A 19,053-nucleotide genomic window follows, 5' to 3' on the forward strand; every position below is an offset into this window, starting at 1 on the left:
TGTAAAATAATATGTGATTCTGTTCCATTCTGTTGTAGTCTGTTTGGTTGTTTGTTTGTTTGTCTTTTTGCACAAAGTCCGCGAGCATTGCCACTTTTCATTTCACTGCACATCTCGTATGTGTATGTGACAAATCAACTTGACTTGACTTGACTTAACCTGGGTCTCTGTAAACGCTGTAAAACAGCAACTCTACCGCTGCGCCACTGTGCCGCCCTTCATAGAAACATAGAAACATAGAGAATAGGTGCAGGAGAGGCCATTCGGCCCTTCGAGCCTGCACCGCCATTCAATATGATCATGGCTGATCATCCAACTCAGTATCCTGTACCTGCCTTCTCTCCATACCCCCTGATCCCTTTCGCCACAAAGGCCACATCTAACTCCCTCTTAAATATAGCCAATGAACTGACCTCAACTACCTTCTGTGACAGAGAATTCCTTCTAATTCTTTCTCCAACTTTCCGATTGGCCTTTCATTATCCTGCTCTCTACAAAAAAAACTTTTATATATAAAGAAGTTGTCTATGCACATGCCCCATGTTCTGTGCATTCATCGTAGGTATGTAGAATGCAAACAGAAAGGTTCAGCTCCTCTGACTAGCCTGGACTGCAAACATTTTGTTTTGCAGAATGCATCTCAGAATGCCTCATCTTTTCTTGTTGGCACAGGGAAAGGATCTACTCTGACCTCAATCACAACGCATTACATCTGTTTAAAGCTGTAATGTTGTATTCTTGCTTTGCTATCCCAGGAAGAAGAGGCCCTTTACAATTTATCTATAATGATCATGCTAAATTAGATCGTGCCAACTGAACACTGAGTTGAGGAATGTAAAGCTGATTTGAAAGTCAGGGAAATATTCATTGTGCCGAAGCAAATATTTGAAATCATTTTCATAAGTTCTTGGAGCAGAATTAGGCCATTCGGCCCATGAAGTCCACTCCGCATTCCACTCATGGCTGATCTATCTTTTTTCCTCACAAACCCATATTTCTATGGGTAGACTTCTCCCCATAACCCGACACACTTGCTATTGAAGAATCTGTCATTCTGCACCTTAAAAATATCCATTGACTTGGCCTCCACTGCCATCTGTGGGAATAAATTCCACAGATTCACCACTCTTTGGCTCATATGAATGATAATTGTAATGCAATGAATGTATTGAGTATGTTTTGAATCTGTTTTACTGGATAGCCAGCACCCTTTCATGGCTCTGCGGTATTCTCTATCCCTGGGAGGCACAGAGTATACCTAGGGTACAATAATGAACAAGGCATGTCAGCATCGGGGACAGTGGCATGAAGCGGACATTGAAATATTCTGCTGCTTTAGCTGAATTTTCAGTTGTGTAGAATTTGGACTTTATTTTTGCTTAGTTAACACATTGTTCCATCGAGCATTGGAGCCAAACTGAGATCCCTGCAAAATCTGACAAATTGGCTGCCATCAATTGTGCAAAGGCATTGGCATAATGTCCTTCCAAAAAAGAAAATGATGCATTATGTTCCCATGCTCCCAGGCACTTTTAAAAACAAAACAAAAATAGATTTATTCAAGTATTTACAAGACTATTTACAATACTAAATAATTCAAAACAGAACCCACCACCATAGTACAAGTAAAACAAATATTCTTGAATGTTTAAGAAGGAACTGGAAAATCGAAGGTACACGAAAATGCTGGAGAAACTCAGCGGGTGCAGCAGCATCTATGGAGCGAAGGAAATAGGCAACGTTTCGGGCTGAAACCTTTCTACGGACTTATTCTTGAATAACTTGTTCACAATCCTTATTAAGGATGTATTCCCCCCCCCCCCCCACACGGTTCCCAGTGGTCACGAAATCCCCCAGGGTGCCCGTGGACAGCGTGTCTTCTTTCTCTAATACCATCCGGGCGCAGACTTAACTCCGGAAAAATGGTCAGGCAGCCGGCTCGGGCAGAGCCCTCTTCCGGTTGGCGGCGCGACTCACGGTAGCCTGATGGGAGAACTCGGAATGCAACACACCCGCGTCACATTGCTGGGCAGCATCCAGGTCTTGAATGCACACTTCCAGTGGTGAACGCACACTCACTCACTCACTCTCGCACTCACTTGCTGCCACACACACTCGCTCTCACTCACTCACACACTCATATACTCTCACACGCATTCACTCATACACTCACTCAATCACGCACACGCGTGCGCTTTCAATCACGCACAAACTCACTGACACACACTCACTGACACACTCTTTCACACATTGATACACGCTGACTCACTCATTCACTGACACACTCACTCACTGACATACACACTTACTGACACACTCACCCACTCACTCACACACTGACACACACACGCACACACTCGCTCACTGACACACGCACTCACTCACACACTCACTCCAATACTCACTCACTCACTGACACACACATTGACCGACACACTCATGACACTCTGACACACTCATTCACTCACTCACTGACATGCACACTCACTAAGACACATTCACTCACTAACTCAGTCACTCACTGACACACACACTGACTCACTCACTGACACACTCGTTCACTGACACACTCGCTCACACACACGCACTCACTCACGTGTCACTTACTCACACAACATATGAACATTCACTCACTAACTCAATCACTCACTGACACACACACACTCACTCAAACGATTAATTATAGGCACGCTCACTCGATCACTTCTACACTCACTCGCAGAGACACTCAAACACACACCCTCATTCACAGGCACACTCACACACACTCACTCACACACTCACTACACTCACACACTGACTCACTCACAGGCACACTCATTCGCACACTCACTCTCAGATGCACTCACTCATTCACAGACCGTCACACTCTCACACATTCACACACCCACAGACACTCACACACTTACTTACTCACTCTCAGACACACTCACTCTCCCAGCCACCCTCACTCACTCACTGGCACACTCAGTGACACACACACTCACTCACACACTCGCGCATTCACAGACATACTCACTCTCATTGACACGCCCACTCACACAGAGACATTCATTCGCTTCCTCACAGATACACACACTCACTCACTCGCTCACTCACACACACTGACACTCACAGGCACACTCACTCACTCTCAGATGCACTCACTCACAGACATACTCACGCTCACTCACTGACACACTCACTCATTGACAGGTGCACTCACACATTTGCACACTCACAGACAAACTCACACTCATTTACTCACTCACAAGCACTGTCACAGATGCATTCACTCACTGACACACACACTCACCCTCTGATGGACACACTCACACATTCACTCACAGAACACACCCCCTCTCACAGACACGCTCACTCACTCAGACACACTCATTCACTTCCTCAGCCACACACTCACTCACTGACACACACTCACAGACACGTACACTTGCTCACCTACTCACTGACACACTCACACTCACTGACACTCTCACTCTCACTCACTGGCATACTCACTCTCCCTCTCACTTACTGACATGCTCACTCTCTCACTCACGGACACACTCACTCACATTCATTTTCAGGTGACATTGATTTCATGCGTAGAGCAGGAAAGGGTTGATTGATAACGCTGTCGATGCATCTGGAAATTCTTTCTGGGTCACTCAGTAAATGGGCATTCAGACTCTGCTGAGAGGCCTGTTTCAGTGTCTGACCCCTGTGATTCTCTGACATTTGCATCGCATGTGATAGGGTCACTGTCAGCTCTGTTGAAATCTGAGCAGCCAAGTTTCAAAAGCGGATTTCAAAATGCAAAATCTATTATATCGCACGTTTAGCAGAGGATTAAGGTCAAATTTCTACCTAAAATCAATTTGGAGTTTGTTCGGCTCACAGGACTGTGTTGGAAACAGGATTTAAGCAAAACAGCAGTTACATCTCCCGATAAAGGCAGGTATAATTTTCCAGTAAAATGCATTAATGGATGATAATTACACGAGTGAAATTATGTACCTGACCCTGCAACACTGCCGTGATTGATGGCAAAATTGCTCACTTATCTCCATTCTGGCCAGAGCTGGATTGTTATGAAGTGCAGCAGCTAATAATCTAGCTCACTACACCACCAAGTGGTTGAATATATTATGTATTACCTTACATAGTCTTTGCAAGTGTATCCAAGATTCAAGATTCAAGAGAGTTGATTGTCATGGGTCCCAGATAGGACAATGACATTCTTGCTTTGCTTCAGCACAACAGAATATTGCAGGCATAAATAAATACAGAACAGATTAGTGTGTCCATATACCATTGAATATATATATATACACATATAAATAACCAGATAAAGTGCAATAGGCTATTAAAGTTCAGATTTTTGTTTGTTAATAGTCTGATGGCTGTGGGGAAGTAGCTATTCCTGAACCTGGATGTTGCAGATTTCAGGCTCCTGTACCTTCTACCTGAAGGCAGCGGAGAGATGAGTGTGTGGCCAGGATGGTGTGGGTCCTAGATGATGCTGCCAGCTTTTTTGAGGCAGCGACTGCGATAGATCCCCTCGATGGTAGGGAGGTCAGAGCCGATGATGGACTGGGCAGTGTTTACAACTTTTTGCAGTCTTTTCCTCTCCTGGGCGCTCAAGTTGCCGAACCAAGCCACGATGCAACCGGTCAGCATGCTCTCTACTGTGTACCTGTAGAAGTTCCAGAGAGTCCTCCTTGACATACCGACTCTCTGTAATCTTCTCGGGAAGTAGAGGCGCTGATGTGCTTTCTTTATAATTGCATCAGTGTTCGGGGACCAGGAGAGATCTTCAGAGATGTGCACGCCCAAGAATTTGAAGCTCTTGACCCTTTCCACCATCGGCCCGTTCATACTGCGCCCATTCAGGACTGCGGGTCCCCATCCTACTCCTTCCAAAGTCCACAATCAGTTCCTTGGTTTTGATGGTGTTGATAGCCAGGTTATTGTGCTGGCAACATTTGGTCAATCGGTCAATCTCACTTCTATACTCTGACTCGTCTCCATCAGCTAGGACAAATGGAAGATAGGATGCAGGTTTAGTTTAGTTTTTTTCAGAGATACAGTGCAGACCAGCGATCCCTGCATATTAACACTGTCCTACACACACACTAGTGACAATGTTTACATTTACCAAGCCAATTTACCTACAAACATGTCAGTCCTTGGAGTGTGGGAGGAAACCAAAGATCTCGGAGAAAACCCACTCACGTTAAGTGGAGAACCTACACACTCCGTAGAGACAGCATCCGTAGTCGGGATCGAACCCGGGTCTCTGACGCTGCATTTGCTGTAAGGCAGCAACTCTACCGCTGCACCACCGTGCCGCCCCACTTGTTTGAGTGAACTGCAGCTTCCTTTATTTAGTAAATACTGGCAGCATGGGTGGTGTGAGCAGGTATTGAGGGAACTTAGTTCTGGGACCCCAGCACCAACTGTTGAGCCTTCCTGAGGTGTCGTGGGTCTAACACAATAAAGCACCAGTGAAGGGAGGTGCCCACTTGATAACTGCAATTATATACTTGTATCTATATGATTACAGTTAGATATAGCTCAGGGCTAACAGTATCAGAGGATATGGGGAAAAAGCAGGAATGGGGTACTGATTGTGGATGATCATCCATGATATTGAATGGAGGTGCTGGCTCGAAGGGCCGAATGGCCTACTCTTGCACCTATTTTCTCTGTATCTATGTTCTCTGTTTCGATCTATATAATTAGTATTTTTAAGTGCTAGTTAACATGTAGGTAGCTGTTTTTGCATGCAGAGTTATTTTTTGTCCTTAGAATAAGTTGGCATATTCAGTTAGATAGTTAGATAATACTTTGGCTTTGGGCTTTGTTTTCTTAGTTAAACGCTTATCCTGGAGTCATTACACAAGTACTTTGTGTTTTAATTGTAATTTGCAACTAATAAAAACTCTCCCAACTCAGCAACACATGCTCTGTGGGAAGACACAGAATGCTGGAGTAACTCAGCGGGACAGGCAGCAACTCTGGAGAGAAGGAATGGGTGACGTTTCGGGTGGAGACCCTAGACCCGAAATGTCACCCATTCCTTTTCTCCAGAGATGCTGCCTGTCCTGTTGAGTTACTCCAGCATTCTGTGTCTATCTTCGCTGTGAACCAGCATCTGCTGTTCCTTCCTACACACAACACATGCTCTGCGTCAGCAGTTAATCTGGCTGTAACGCTGCACAGTGCAAATCTCACACAAACGGTGCATTAGCAGCGAGTTATTGACGAAACTTGCACTGACAGATTATGTCAAAGGCTTGCATCGCCAGTGAAAGTGGATTCCACTGCAGTTTATTTTCCTGTTTCGGCTTGGTTTCCTTCAATGTTTTTAGTTTTAGTTTTAGAGGTGCAGCACAGAAACATGCCCTTCAGCTCAATGGTTCCATGCCGACCGGCAAATTAATACTATCCTACACACACACTAGGGGCAATTTAATTTTATTTTACCTATGCCAATTAACCTACAAACCCTTATGTCTTTGGAGTGTGGGAGGAAAACGGAGCACCCAGAGAAAATCCACACAGGTCACAGGGAGAACGTACAAATTCCGTAGAGACAGCACCCGTGGTCAGGATCTGCAGTTCCTTGAGTCTCAAAGGCATTGCTGATAATGTGTTCAAGAAGGAACTGCAGATGCTGGAAAATCGAAGATCGACAAAAAGGCTAGAGAAACTCAGAAACGTTTCTGAAGAAGGGTTTTGGCCTGAAACGCTGCCTATTTCCTTCGCTCCATAGATGCTGCCGCACCCGCTGAGTTTCTCCAGCATTTTTGTTTCCCTATTGTTGATAATGTGCTCTTCTTACTAATCTGGTACACTTAAAGGTCCAAAATCCAACAGGATTTCATATAAATCATTTTTTTATCATTCAATAAAACTTGCCAAAATGTCTAAAATCAGTATTGCAATATCTATATTACTAAAAGTCTCAACTTGACCACTTCCTGTTGCACTGTATATTGATTTTAGAAAAAACGCTGCCACTTACGGCTGTGATTTTTGGCCATCTTACTCAGAGTCCCCCTCCGCTGCGCAGGACAAGAGGATTTTTCCCATCGATGAAAAATAAAAGAGTTATTAGTGTTTAAAAAATGTTGAGATTCTCTCTCCTGAAGGCCACGCCCCTTCCGGAGGGACTATAAAACCCAGAAGTGTGGAGGTGCCTCAGTTCTCTGCAAGATGGGGGAGCGAGAGGTTGCAATTCTCAGTCTGAGCTGTGAATAACACTGAACACATGTTCACTAAATAGTGAGTAGTTTTACTGACCTGTCAGTGCCCTTAATATGGTTTGAAAATGTATTTTGAAAATGCATAAGTGTGTTTTGGTTTGAAAGTGCTAAAGCTGTGTTGCCTTTGGTTTGAAAGTGCTAAAGCTGTGTTGCCTTTGGTTTGAAAGTGCTAATGCTTGGTTGCCTTTGGTTTGAAAGTGCTAATGCTTGGATGCCTTTGGTTTGAAAGTGCTAAAGCGTTGTTGTCTTTGGTTTGAAAGTGCTAAATCTGTGTTGCCTTTGGTTTGAAAGTGCTAAAGCTTTGTTGCCTTTGGTTTAAAAGTGCTAAAGGTGTGTTGCCTCTGGTTTAAAAGTGCTAAAGGTGCGTTGCCTTTGGTTTGAAAGTGCTAAAGCTGCCTTGCCTTTGGTTTGAAAGTGCTAAAGCTGCCTTGCCTTTGGTTTGAAAGTGCTAAAGCTGCCTTGCCTAATTAAAGCTGCCCTGCCTAATTAAAGCTACCATGCCTTCTATATAATTAAAAGTCTAATCTTGACCACTTCCTGTTTGCGCTTTATATTGATTTTAGAAAAATGCATCTTGCTTGAAATGGTATGAAACTGCACGTGAATTTGTTGGCCTTGCACCCTGCTTGAAGTGGTCTGAAAATGCACTTGAATTTGGTGGCCTTGCACCCTGCTTGAAATGGAATTTCAAGGATTAGCTGTGAGTCAACTGCGAGCCCATCAGCCGTGAGTGAGTGAGCTGCCAGCCCAACAGGCTTGAGTGACTGAGCCGCCAGCCCAATAATCCATTCAGCCCACAATACCCCTACTAGCCCTCAGGAAATCAGTCCCTTCAGTGTGCACAACACCCATACTAGCGCTCCAGAAAGCCCTTACTGAACACAATATTGGAATTGGTGGAGAGTTGGAATATTGTGTTGGGGGACCAGCCCTCTTGTGTGATGCTGGGACTCAACGGGTCCCACTTAGTCTAGTGTCAAATAAATTCTGAAGAAGGGTCTCGACCCGAAACGTCACCCTTTCCTTCTCTCCAGAGATGCGGCCTGTCCCGCTAAGTTACTCCAGGTTTTTGTGTCTATCTTTGGTTTAAACCAGCATCTGCTGTCCCTTCTTACACAAATAAATGAATCTCTGGTCTGATAGTTCTTAATATGTCAGCCTATAGTACTCAGTCTCAAATTCATTCCATTTGAATTTAACGTTTGGACTCAATATTACGATATCCAGCCAGAACCCACATTCATAGTTGACAAGTATTTTAACCCCATCCATACACCTAAATCATTTTATGTCTTTGCCTAACAAATACCTATCAGTCACACATTTTAATGATTATTGTGTCATCCAGTGTTTATGTTTGTGTGTACAAGTGGGAGAGAGTGAGAGAGAAGAAGAGAGAGAGATGGTGGAGAGAGGGTAAGGTTAAGGGTGAGAGGAGAGAGAGGGAGGGGGATGGGGAGGAGGGAGGGGAAGAAGGAGGGGGAGGGGGAACTGCTCGAGTACACCAAGTGACTAGTGACTCGTGGGGTACCGCAAGGCTCGGTGCTGGGACCACAGCTATTTACAATATACATCAATGATTTAGATGAAGAGATTCAAAGTAACATTAGCAAATTTGCAGATGACACAAAGCTGGCTGGCAGTGTGAACTGTGAGGAGGATGCTATGAGAATGCAGGGTGACTCAGACAAGTTGGGTGAGTGGGCAGATGCATGGCAGATGCAATTTAATGTGGATAAATGTGTTGTTATCCACTTTGGTAGCAAAAACAGGAATGCAGATTACTATCTAAATGGTGTCAAGTTGGGTAAAGGGGAAGTACAACGGGATCTGTGGGTTCTTGTTCATCAGTCAATGAAAGTAAGCATGCAGGTACAGCAGACAGTGAAGAAAGCGAATGGCATGTTGGCCTTTATAACAAGAGGAGTTGAGTATAGGAGCAAAGAGGTCCTTGTATAGGGCCCTAGTGAGAGCACATCTGGAGTATTGTGTGCAGTTTTGGTCCCCTAATTTGAGGGACATTCTTGCTATTGAGGGAGTGCAGTGTAGGTTTACAAGGTTAATTCCGGGATGGTTGGACTTGTATATGTTGAGAGAATGGAGTGGCTGGGTTTGTATTTAGAAGGATGAGAGGGAATCTTATTGAAACATATAAGATTATTAAGGGTTTGGACACGCTAGAGGCAGGAAACATGTTCCTGATGGGGGAGTCCAGAATCAGGGGCCACAGTTTAAAAATAAGGGATAAGCCATTTAGAACGGAGACGAGGAAACACTTTTTCTCACAGACAGTTGTGAGTCTGTGGAATTCTCTGCCTCAGAGGGTGATGGAGGCCAGTTCTCTGGATACTTTCAAGAGAGAGCTGGATAGGGATCATAAAGATAGCAAAGTCAGGGGATAAGGGGAGAAGGCAGGAACGGGGTACTGATTGGGGATGATCAGCCATGATCACAGTGAATGGCGTTGCTGGCTCGAAGGGCCGAATGGCTATTCCGGCACCTGGTGTCTATTGTCTTTTGTCTATAAATAAAGCACCATTGAACCACAGTACATGCATGTGAGAAAGGCTATACTGAGCTTGGGGGCTGTACAATATAAGTGCACCTGAATATCCCCTGGGCTCTAAAGTCAGATTACAAGAGACATTGATTATTTTTAGGTTTATTGTTGTCACATGTACCGAGGTACGGGGAAAGCTTTGTTTTGCATGGCATCCAAATAAATCAGATATACCTTACAAAGATACAATCAGTTCAGTCTATACTGCAAAGCAGGGCCGGATTTAGATGAAGAGAGGCTTTTAGCTATTTCACTTGTGAGGCTCCCCCTTCCAAATCCCCCACCCCCACGACTAGAGGACCATGACTACCCGACAATGACAGTGTGACACTTTTAGATCCTACTGTATGTTGTCATTAAAATACATATTGGATTCACCGCGGAGCGGGCGATGCCTTACCTGGATCGCCGTTTGATGCTCTGGAGTGTTGGGCCTGCTGCTTTAACATCATGGAGCTGTGGTTTGCGGAGCTCCCAGCCTCGGGGCCATGCTGATTTCAATATCGCGGAGCCCTGGGATCTGTTTGCCGAGGGCCGCCAGCGTGAATATCTGCCCAGCTCAGCCTGTGGACTTCGGGAGCCGTGGTCTCCGGTAGGAAGTGGCCGATTCGGAAGTCCAAGCCACTGAGAATGTTCTCCCGTTCCGACCTCGGGTGTTGACCCCCAAATTTCATTGTACCAATGGCCATGAGCACCACCGAAGGAAGGGTTTGTAACAACGGCGCTATGTCAAATGTTTTATACACCTTGGTGGAGCGGGCTGAGGCCCCCCTAGATCTCGAGGACCTAAACTTAAGCTTGTCTAGCTTATACATACGTAAATCCGGCCCTGCTGCAAAGTGCATTGATACAGCATGCAGAATATAGTTCTCAGCAGGGTAACACATCAGTTGCACAAAGTTCATTGTTCTCAATGGGGTGGAGGTGTATCAGACAGTACCATACCTCATGGAAGGACCGTTCAGAGGCCTGACGATACAGGAAATAAGCCACCACCCTCTGTTTGAAAAAGTTGCCCCTTAGGTTACCAATAAATCTTCCTCCTCTCACCTCATGTCCTCTGGTTCTTGATTCCCGCACTCTGGGTAAAAATTGTGTGCAGTTGTACAGGGTCTTGGTGAGACCACACCTGGAGTATTGCGTACAGTTTTGGTCTCCAAATCTGAGGAAGGACATTATTGCCATAGAGGGAGTGCAGAGAAGGTTCACCAGACTGATTCCTGGGATGTCAGGACTGTCTTATGAAGAAAGACTGGATAGACTTGGTTTATACTCTCTAGAATTTAGGAGATTGAGAGGGGATCTTATAGAAACTTACAAAATTCTTAAGGGGTTGGACAGGCTAGATGCAGGAAGATTGCTCCCGATGTTGGGGAAGTCCAGGACAAGGGGTCACAGCTTAAGGATAAGGGGGAAATCCTTTAAAACCGAGATGAGAAGAATCTTTTTCACACAGAGAGTGGTGAATCTCTGGAACTCTCTGCCACAGAGGGTAGTCGAGGCCAGTTCATTGGCTATATTTAAGAGGGAGTTAGATGTGGCCCTTGTGGCTAAGGGGATCAGAGGGTATGGAGAGAAGGCAGGTACGGGATACTGAGTTGGATGATCAGCCATGATCATATTGAATGGCGGTGCAGGCTCGAAGGGCCGAATGGCCTACTCCTGCACCTAATTTCTATGTTTCTATGTTTCTATTCTATTCCCCTCGTGATTCACTACACCCCAATAAGATCGCTTTACATTTGAATTCCATGTTCGACTTAGTGTGACCGATGCCTTCTTGTACATTTCCCTGCCAACATCAACACTCTTCGGCTCGGAACTCCCTGGTGTTGAAGAGAAATTTTTTTCAAGTCGTTTTTGAGGATCTCCTAGAAGCATTTTGCTCTGTTCTCCTGGGAACCGATTGTTAAGTGGAGTCTGAAATAGAGTAATTGTTTCAAAAGAATATAACTGGCCCTTTGAGCTTGCTCCACTATTCATCAAATTCACGGCAGACCTTCCACTTCACTGCATTCTCCAGCACAATGCCCCGTAACCCCGGGTTCACTTAACGTTTTAGTTTAGTTGAGAAATACAGCGCTGAAACAGGCCCTTCGGCCCACCGAGTCTGCACCGACCAGCAATCCCAGCACCTTAACACTGCCCTACACACTCCAGGGACAATTTTGCATTTAAAACCAAGCCAGTTAACCTACAAACCTGTACATCTTTGGAGTGTGGGAGGAAACTGAAAATCTCGGAGAAAACCCACACAGGTCACGGGGAGAACGAACAAACTCCTTACAGACAGCACCTAATATCGTCAGAATCTAACCCAAGTCTCTGATGCTGTCAGGCAGTAGCTCTACCGCTGTTGCCACTGTGTTGCCACCATAATGCCCAGAATCTATCCCAGTTTTGATGAAACATAAAGATTGAGCTGTCATGGTCTTCCGCAGTAGAAGATTCTAAAGATTCACCGTCCTCTGCACGAATAAATTTAACCTCATCTCCGAGACACCACAGTAAAGGTACATTTCTGTTCAGTTTAGTTTAGTTTATTGTCACGTGTACCGAGGTACAGTGAAAGGTTTTTGTTGCATGCTATCCAGTCAGCAGAAAGACAATACACGATTACAATCGAGTCATTACAGTGTACAGATACATGATAAGGGAATAACGTTTAGTACAAGGTTAAGCCTGCAAAATCCGATCAAAGAGAGTCTAAGGGTCACCATTGAGATAGATAGTAGTTCAGGACTGTTCTCTGGATGTGGTGGGATGATTCAGTTGCCTGATAACAGCTGGGCATAAACTATTCCTGTATTCAATTCAATTCAATTCAACTTTATTGTCATTGCACAGATACAAGTATAGGTACAACGAAATGCAGTTTAGCGTCTGGTCATAGTCATAGTGCAAGATAGTAGAAGTAGAAAATAAAAATACAGAATAAGCATACAATAGAGTGAAAGAGTACTGGTTAACAATGTGTGGAATGTGGATGGATTAGAAAAAAATAACTGGTACATAGGCAAATATTGTATACAAATGGGAGAGACTAAAGATATCTAGCGACGGGACTCCGAGTTCAGCAGTGTAATAGTGTTATTGAAAAAGCTGTTCCTCATCCTGCTTGTGCGAGACCTGAGGCTCCTGTACCGCCTCCCTGATGGGAGGAGGGCAAACAGTCCATGGTTAGGGTGGGAGGGGTCCTTGATGATTTTCCCGGCCCGTCTCAGACACCGTTTTCGGTGGAGGGCATCCATGGCAGGGAGCGGGGCACCGATGATGTGCTGAGTGGTTTTCACCACCCGTTGTAGTGCCTTCCTGTCAGCTGCGGTGCAACTGCTGTACCATACCGTGAAGCAGGTGGTCAGGATGCTTTTGATGGTACAGCGGTAAAAGTTGGTCAGGATCTGTGGGGAGGTGAGCTTTCTTGAGCCTCCTCAGGAAGTAAAGGCGCTGCTGGTATTGAGGGATGTGGACAGATCCTCCGAGATGTGTACCCCGAGGAATTTGTAGTTGGAGACCCGCTCCACCTCAGACCCGTTCATATGGATGGGGGTATGTCTGCCCCCTCTGATCTTCCTGAAGTCAACAATAATTTCCTTCGTCTTCTTGGATCTGGAGGTGTGTGTGTTTTCACACTGCTGTACCTTTTGCCTGTTGGGAGAGGGGAAGCATCGTCTCTGAATTTAACCAGTTCATCTTCGCATTAAGACTAATATTAGATTTGCACACATTGTGGCTGACCCATTGGAGCAGTATCTCGGAGAAAACCCACGCGGCCATGGGGAAAACATACAAACTCCATGCAGACTGAACCCGGGTTTTTGAGGCTGCAAGCTGTGCCATCATGCCGTTAATGGTCTTACTATTAACTGTGCTTCTCCCTCCAGAAATGCTGCCTGACCTGCTGAGTAATTCCACTATTGTTTATTTTATTTCAGTTCTATGCTGCCTGTATTTTTCCCCTTCCAACTGAGACGGTGTGTGTTCACCCTGCTCCAGTGGGTCAGGCACAAAGCGCACATTATATTCAGAGAGGAGGATATACACAGTATCTCCCAACTAAACTAATGACCTTTCATCAGGCCCAGAAAAAGGTTGGAACGTGTTTTGAGGGAGAGGGTCGGCGAGAACATAGGGAAAATCTACATGACTTCATGACTTGGGCGGCACAGTGGCACGGTTGGTGGAGCTGCGGCCTCAGAGTGCAGGAGCCCGGGTTCGGTCCTGACCTCGGGTGTTGTCTGTGTGGAGGTTGCATGTTCTCTCTGTGACCGCATGGGTTTCTTCTGGGTGCTCCTATTTCTTCCCACAGTCCAAAGACATATGTAGGTCAATTGGCCTCAGTGACATTGGCCCGACCGTGTAGAGAGTGGATAAGAAAGTGGGATAACTGTAGGAGCAAATGGAAAGGCCATGCGGAGTTGGTGTTCAAAGTAATGGCTGATTTATTAAAGGAGACCACTCAAAGCTGAAACTTCCTCAGCGTGACTTTGGCACAGCTTTTATATTCACAGCTGAGAAGACTACACAGAAACAGATGATTAACAGTGAAACAGAATGGAGGTTACAGAAAGACTTAATTAGGCAACAGACTAGGTCTTGATTCCGGAATAAAATTATTATCCACAAGTCTAACTTCTACACAGTAGAAATGTGTAGGAAGGAACTGCAGATGCTGGTTTACACCAGAGGTAGACACAAAATGCTGGAGTAACTCCAGAGATGCAGGACAGGCAGCATCTCTGGAGAGAAGAAATGGGTGATGTTTTGGGTCGAGACCCTTCTTCAGATTGACCTAGGGGAGAGGGAGACACAGAGATTCTAATCTCTGTGTCTCCCTCTCCCCTGACTGAGAAGGGTTTTGATGTGAAAAGTCACCATTCCTTCTATCCAGAGATGCTACCTGCTCCCGCTGAGTTTCTCCAGCATTTTGTGTCAACCTTAAATGACATGTAGATCCAACTAGCACCTGCAGTTCTTTCCTGCACATAAGGTCATAGGTTGATGACCTTTCATCAGAACAGGGTCAAACATGAGCAACTAGGACAAGCATTAATGGACATCTTGGTTAGCATTGGCGAGAAGGACCTGTTTCCATGTTGTACAACTCTAAAGAAGCTGTGAAGGCTAGTTACCTGGGTTTGTTCAACTCAACGTTCAATTGTTTCTTCCGCCACAAACTACTGGCCTCTACCATCCTCAGGATAGAGAATTCCATAGGTTCATTATGCACTGACAGCAGACATTTCTACACGCCTCGATTTATAATGAAACAATCCTTTGATTTGTGGCAATATGCTATTGTCCGTGAATGTCCCATTAGTGAAAATGCCTCAATGTCTCCTACATATCGGCGAGGCCAAGCGCAGACCACGCGATCAGTTTCTGTATACCTTTGCTCAGTCTGCCTGGACCTATGCAATTTCCCGATCTCCCTCTCCTATTCCCACACTTCCTGGGCTTCTTCCACTGTCAGAGTGAGGCTCAAATTGGAGGAACAGCACCTCATATTTCGCTTGGGCAGTTTCCAACCCAGCGGCATGAATAATGATTTCTCTAACTTCAAGTAATCCTTGCTTTCTCTCTCCCTCCGTCTCTCCCCCACCCTAGTTCTCCGACCAGTTTCACTGTCCTCCTGATTAATGTTACTCTTTATATGCCTCGTTGTCACCTTCCACAGCTAACAATGAACTATTCTACCTTTCCTTGATCGTCGTCTGCTTTGATCTGCCCTTTTCACACTTTACACTCTCTTTGTACCCTTCCATATCTCTACTTTCTCTCTCAAAGAGAGACACAAAAATCTGGAGTAACTCAGCGGGACAGGCAGCATCTCTGGAGAGAAGGAATGGGTGAAGTTTTGGGTCGACACCCTTCTTCAGTCTCAGCCTCTCCCGTGACTCTCAGTCTGAAGAAGGGTCTCGACCCGAAATGTCAACCATTCCTTCTCTCCAGTGATGCTGCCTGTCCCGCTGAGTTACTCCAGCATTTGGTGTCTGTCAACATTTAGCCGAAACCATCCTCCATTCTTCTAAATGCCAAGGAAGGCAGACCAAAACTATCCAACCGCTCTGTGTGTGTTATAACTAGATGTCTGAGGTCAAAGTGCACTTGCAGAAATAGAAATGACAAAGACTGCACAGTTTCCTGCCTGTTCTGTAAAATATCTCTGCTCAAGCAGGCATCTTGTAGGAACAGAGGTGAAGTATTGCAGAAAGCAAGAGTTTGACAATAATTGATGTATTGACACAGTCTTCCTTGACCTCGGTGTTCACTGCCTCTGATTCGGCAGCATGCCTAGTGACTTATTCACTGTAATTGATAATTGTGTGCTCTCTCTTCTCTCACCTTGCAGCTAGTCGAGTAATTCTTCATGGTACTACAGAGGTATCCTGCTTCCAAATGTGAGGGCAGAGGCAGAGAAAGGATAACTTGTTAATCCCTAGCTCATTGCCACCAAGCATTGCGATGCCAACCTATTTTTAACCCAGTGTCTGCATTTAAAAATGATATCCTACAATTAAAATGAAGAATTTTGAGTGGCAAAGTGACACAGCTGACAGAGCTGCTGCCTCACGGTGCCAGGGACCAGCGCTTGATCCTGACCTCGGGTGGTGTCTGTGTGGAGTTTGCACGTTCTCCCTGTGACCACGTGGATTTCCTCCGGCTGCTCTCGTTTCCTTCAACATCCCAATGACGTGGGGGTGTGTAGGTTAATTCCCCCTCTGTAAATTGCCCCAAGTGTGTGGGGAATGGATGAGAAAGTGGGATAACTCGTGTGAACGGGATATTAATGGTCGGCATGGACTCAGTGGGCCGAAGGGCCGGTTTCCATGTTGTATCTCTAAACTAAACTGAACTAAATTAAACTAAATTAAATTAAATTAAATTAAGAAAGCAGTAACTTTTGGTAACATTTGAATAGGGGCTGGTGATTTCTCATTAGGCAGATTCCTGCTCTAAAGATCATTATTGGTCGACATGGGTGCAGAATGAGGGTTCTAACTCACATCACAGCAAAAATAAATTAATGTCAATTTCAGAAGATATAAATATGGCCTTTAAAACAAGAAAACATTTGAACATAGTAAATGTGTTCACAATTTAACCTCCCTATGCACATTTAAAATTAATAATGTACATATAATAAGTAAATATAATTCACATCATTTACAATTATAGGTTTAAGGTGAGGGAGGAAAAGATTTAATTGGATCCTGAGCAGTAATTCATTACACAAAGGGTGGTAGGTACATGGAATGAGCTGCCGAAGGTGATAGTTGAGGCAGGTACTATGACAACATTTAAGAAATATTTGGACAGGTACATGGATAGGAAAGCTTTAGAGGGATATGCGATTATGTAGGCAGGTGGGACTAGTGGAGATAGGGCAAGTTGGGCTTGTTTCCATGCTGTATGACTATGACTTTAATGCTTTCACTTGTCTTTTAAGTAAAGCTTGATGGGCCCATTCCGATGTGTAGGCCATGCAAAATATGAGGGGCCAGATGTGAAGTGCATCTGCCACTCTGCTTAGTACATTACAGATCCATTCTAGTCTTGCTTCTGAGTCCAGGGGTGGAACAAGACATGCATCTGTCTCCTCGTGCTTCACACATTTTTATGTTACAGTGCACAAGCACAGGTATCCAATACATGTTTAATAAAATACAGATAATATACATTTAGTTTAATTAATATCCATTTAGTTTAGATAATATTATCATTTAGTTTGGAGATACAGTGCGGGGACCAGCCCTTCGGCCCAAGTAGTCCACTCCGACCAGCGATTCCAGTAAACTGACGCCAGGGCCGTCGTAACGCATGGGCACGCTGGGCAGTTGCCCAGGCCCCATGAGCATAGGGGCCCCATGCTAATCTATATACGTTGTGACTTGTTGTCAATAAATAAATACTATACTTAACCAAAAACATTTGTTATTGGAAAATGCATATTTAACATGTGTTTTACTAAAGATAATGAACAATATTAATGTTAATTTTTATGATAACAAGTGGACATTGGCATTCGCCTCTGACTTAGTATCACAGTCACCTCTGCAATCACACGTGCATGTATTTGTATATATCTCATGCTCCACACAACGTAAAAGCTTATATGTTAACGTCACTGCAACTCACTTGACAATTAATAGCAATGATATTGGTTATATTTATATGCCATTGGCTATTAGAGATTGAATCTGAAATTCATTAAGAACACTTGTCGAGTAAGCATGTAGTAGTCATTCAAGATTATGAATTTATGATGCAGTACTAGTAACCAGGTATTGATAGTTTGTGATATGTGAATGGACAAGCTGTTTATATAAGATGTGTACAGTGTATTTTTTAATGTTTAAACACTGATTTTGTTGGAAGTACCAATAAATATATGTTTGATTTTATCGACCATTTACATTTTTATTCCTGTGAGTGGTTGTGTAGGTAGGGGCCCCAGTGCACTGCTTTGCCCGGGGGTCTATAATTCTGTTAAGACGGCCCTGACTGACGCTATCCTACACGCACACTAGGAACAATTTACAATTTTACCGATTTACAATTTAAAGTACAATCCCGTACGTCTTTGGAGTGTGGGAGGAAACCGGAGATCCCGGAGAAAATCCATGCAGGTCACAGGGAGAACTTACAGACTCCGTTTAGACAAGCACCCATAGTCAGGATCGAGCCCGGGTCTCTGGCGCCGTAAGGCAGCAACGCTACCGCTGCACCACCGTGCCGCATGTTAACAAGCCTGCAGTAGTGGGCCAGGGGTTCCCAAAGGAATTGTTAATAGTCTCTCGATTAAACGTTTATTAACAACTGTACAGCAACATCTGCTTCTGCATCTTAATTTGGGAATAAATAATGACACTGTCATAAACAATGTTTTCACATCTTAATAATATAGAAACACTGCGTGGGCTTTTAAATGAAACCATGAGTAACTTATATTAAATTTGAACTTCATACTTTTGAAGTTATCCTGCAGGAGTAATTCCAGAATTTCATCTCATTAGACCGATTGCATCTTTTCACACATTAGCGAAATTAAGTTAGAATTCACAATATGACATGCTTATCACAATCTGTAGCAGTGAATTAATTTGTTGAATTATGAGGTTTTGATTCATTCAATTCTCAAATGCGTTCTCACGCTTACAAGTAACACTCCAAGATAATAGTGTTCTTTTACTTCTGACAGATTGCGCATTTCTGCAATTAGTCAGTTCAAAGTTCCTCGCC

General features: G+C 44.4%; 1 protein-coding gene across 1 annotated transcript in view; it reads left to right on the forward strand.

Moving 5' to 3' along the window:
- The window catches only part of LOC116975560 (contactin-associated protein-like 5), a 705,003-nt gene that overhangs the window by 412,962 nt on the left and 272,988 nt on the right, over positions 1-19,053 (forward strand). The gene's annotated exons all lie outside the window — the stretch shown is intronic.

This window comes from Amblyraja radiata, chromosome 7 (assembly GCF_010909765.2).
Source record: "Amblyraja radiata isolate CabotCenter1 chromosome 7, sAmbRad1.1.pri, whole genome shotgun sequence".
NCBI lineage: Eukaryota > Metazoa > Chordata > Chondrichthyes > Rajiformes > Rajidae > Amblyraja > Amblyraja radiata.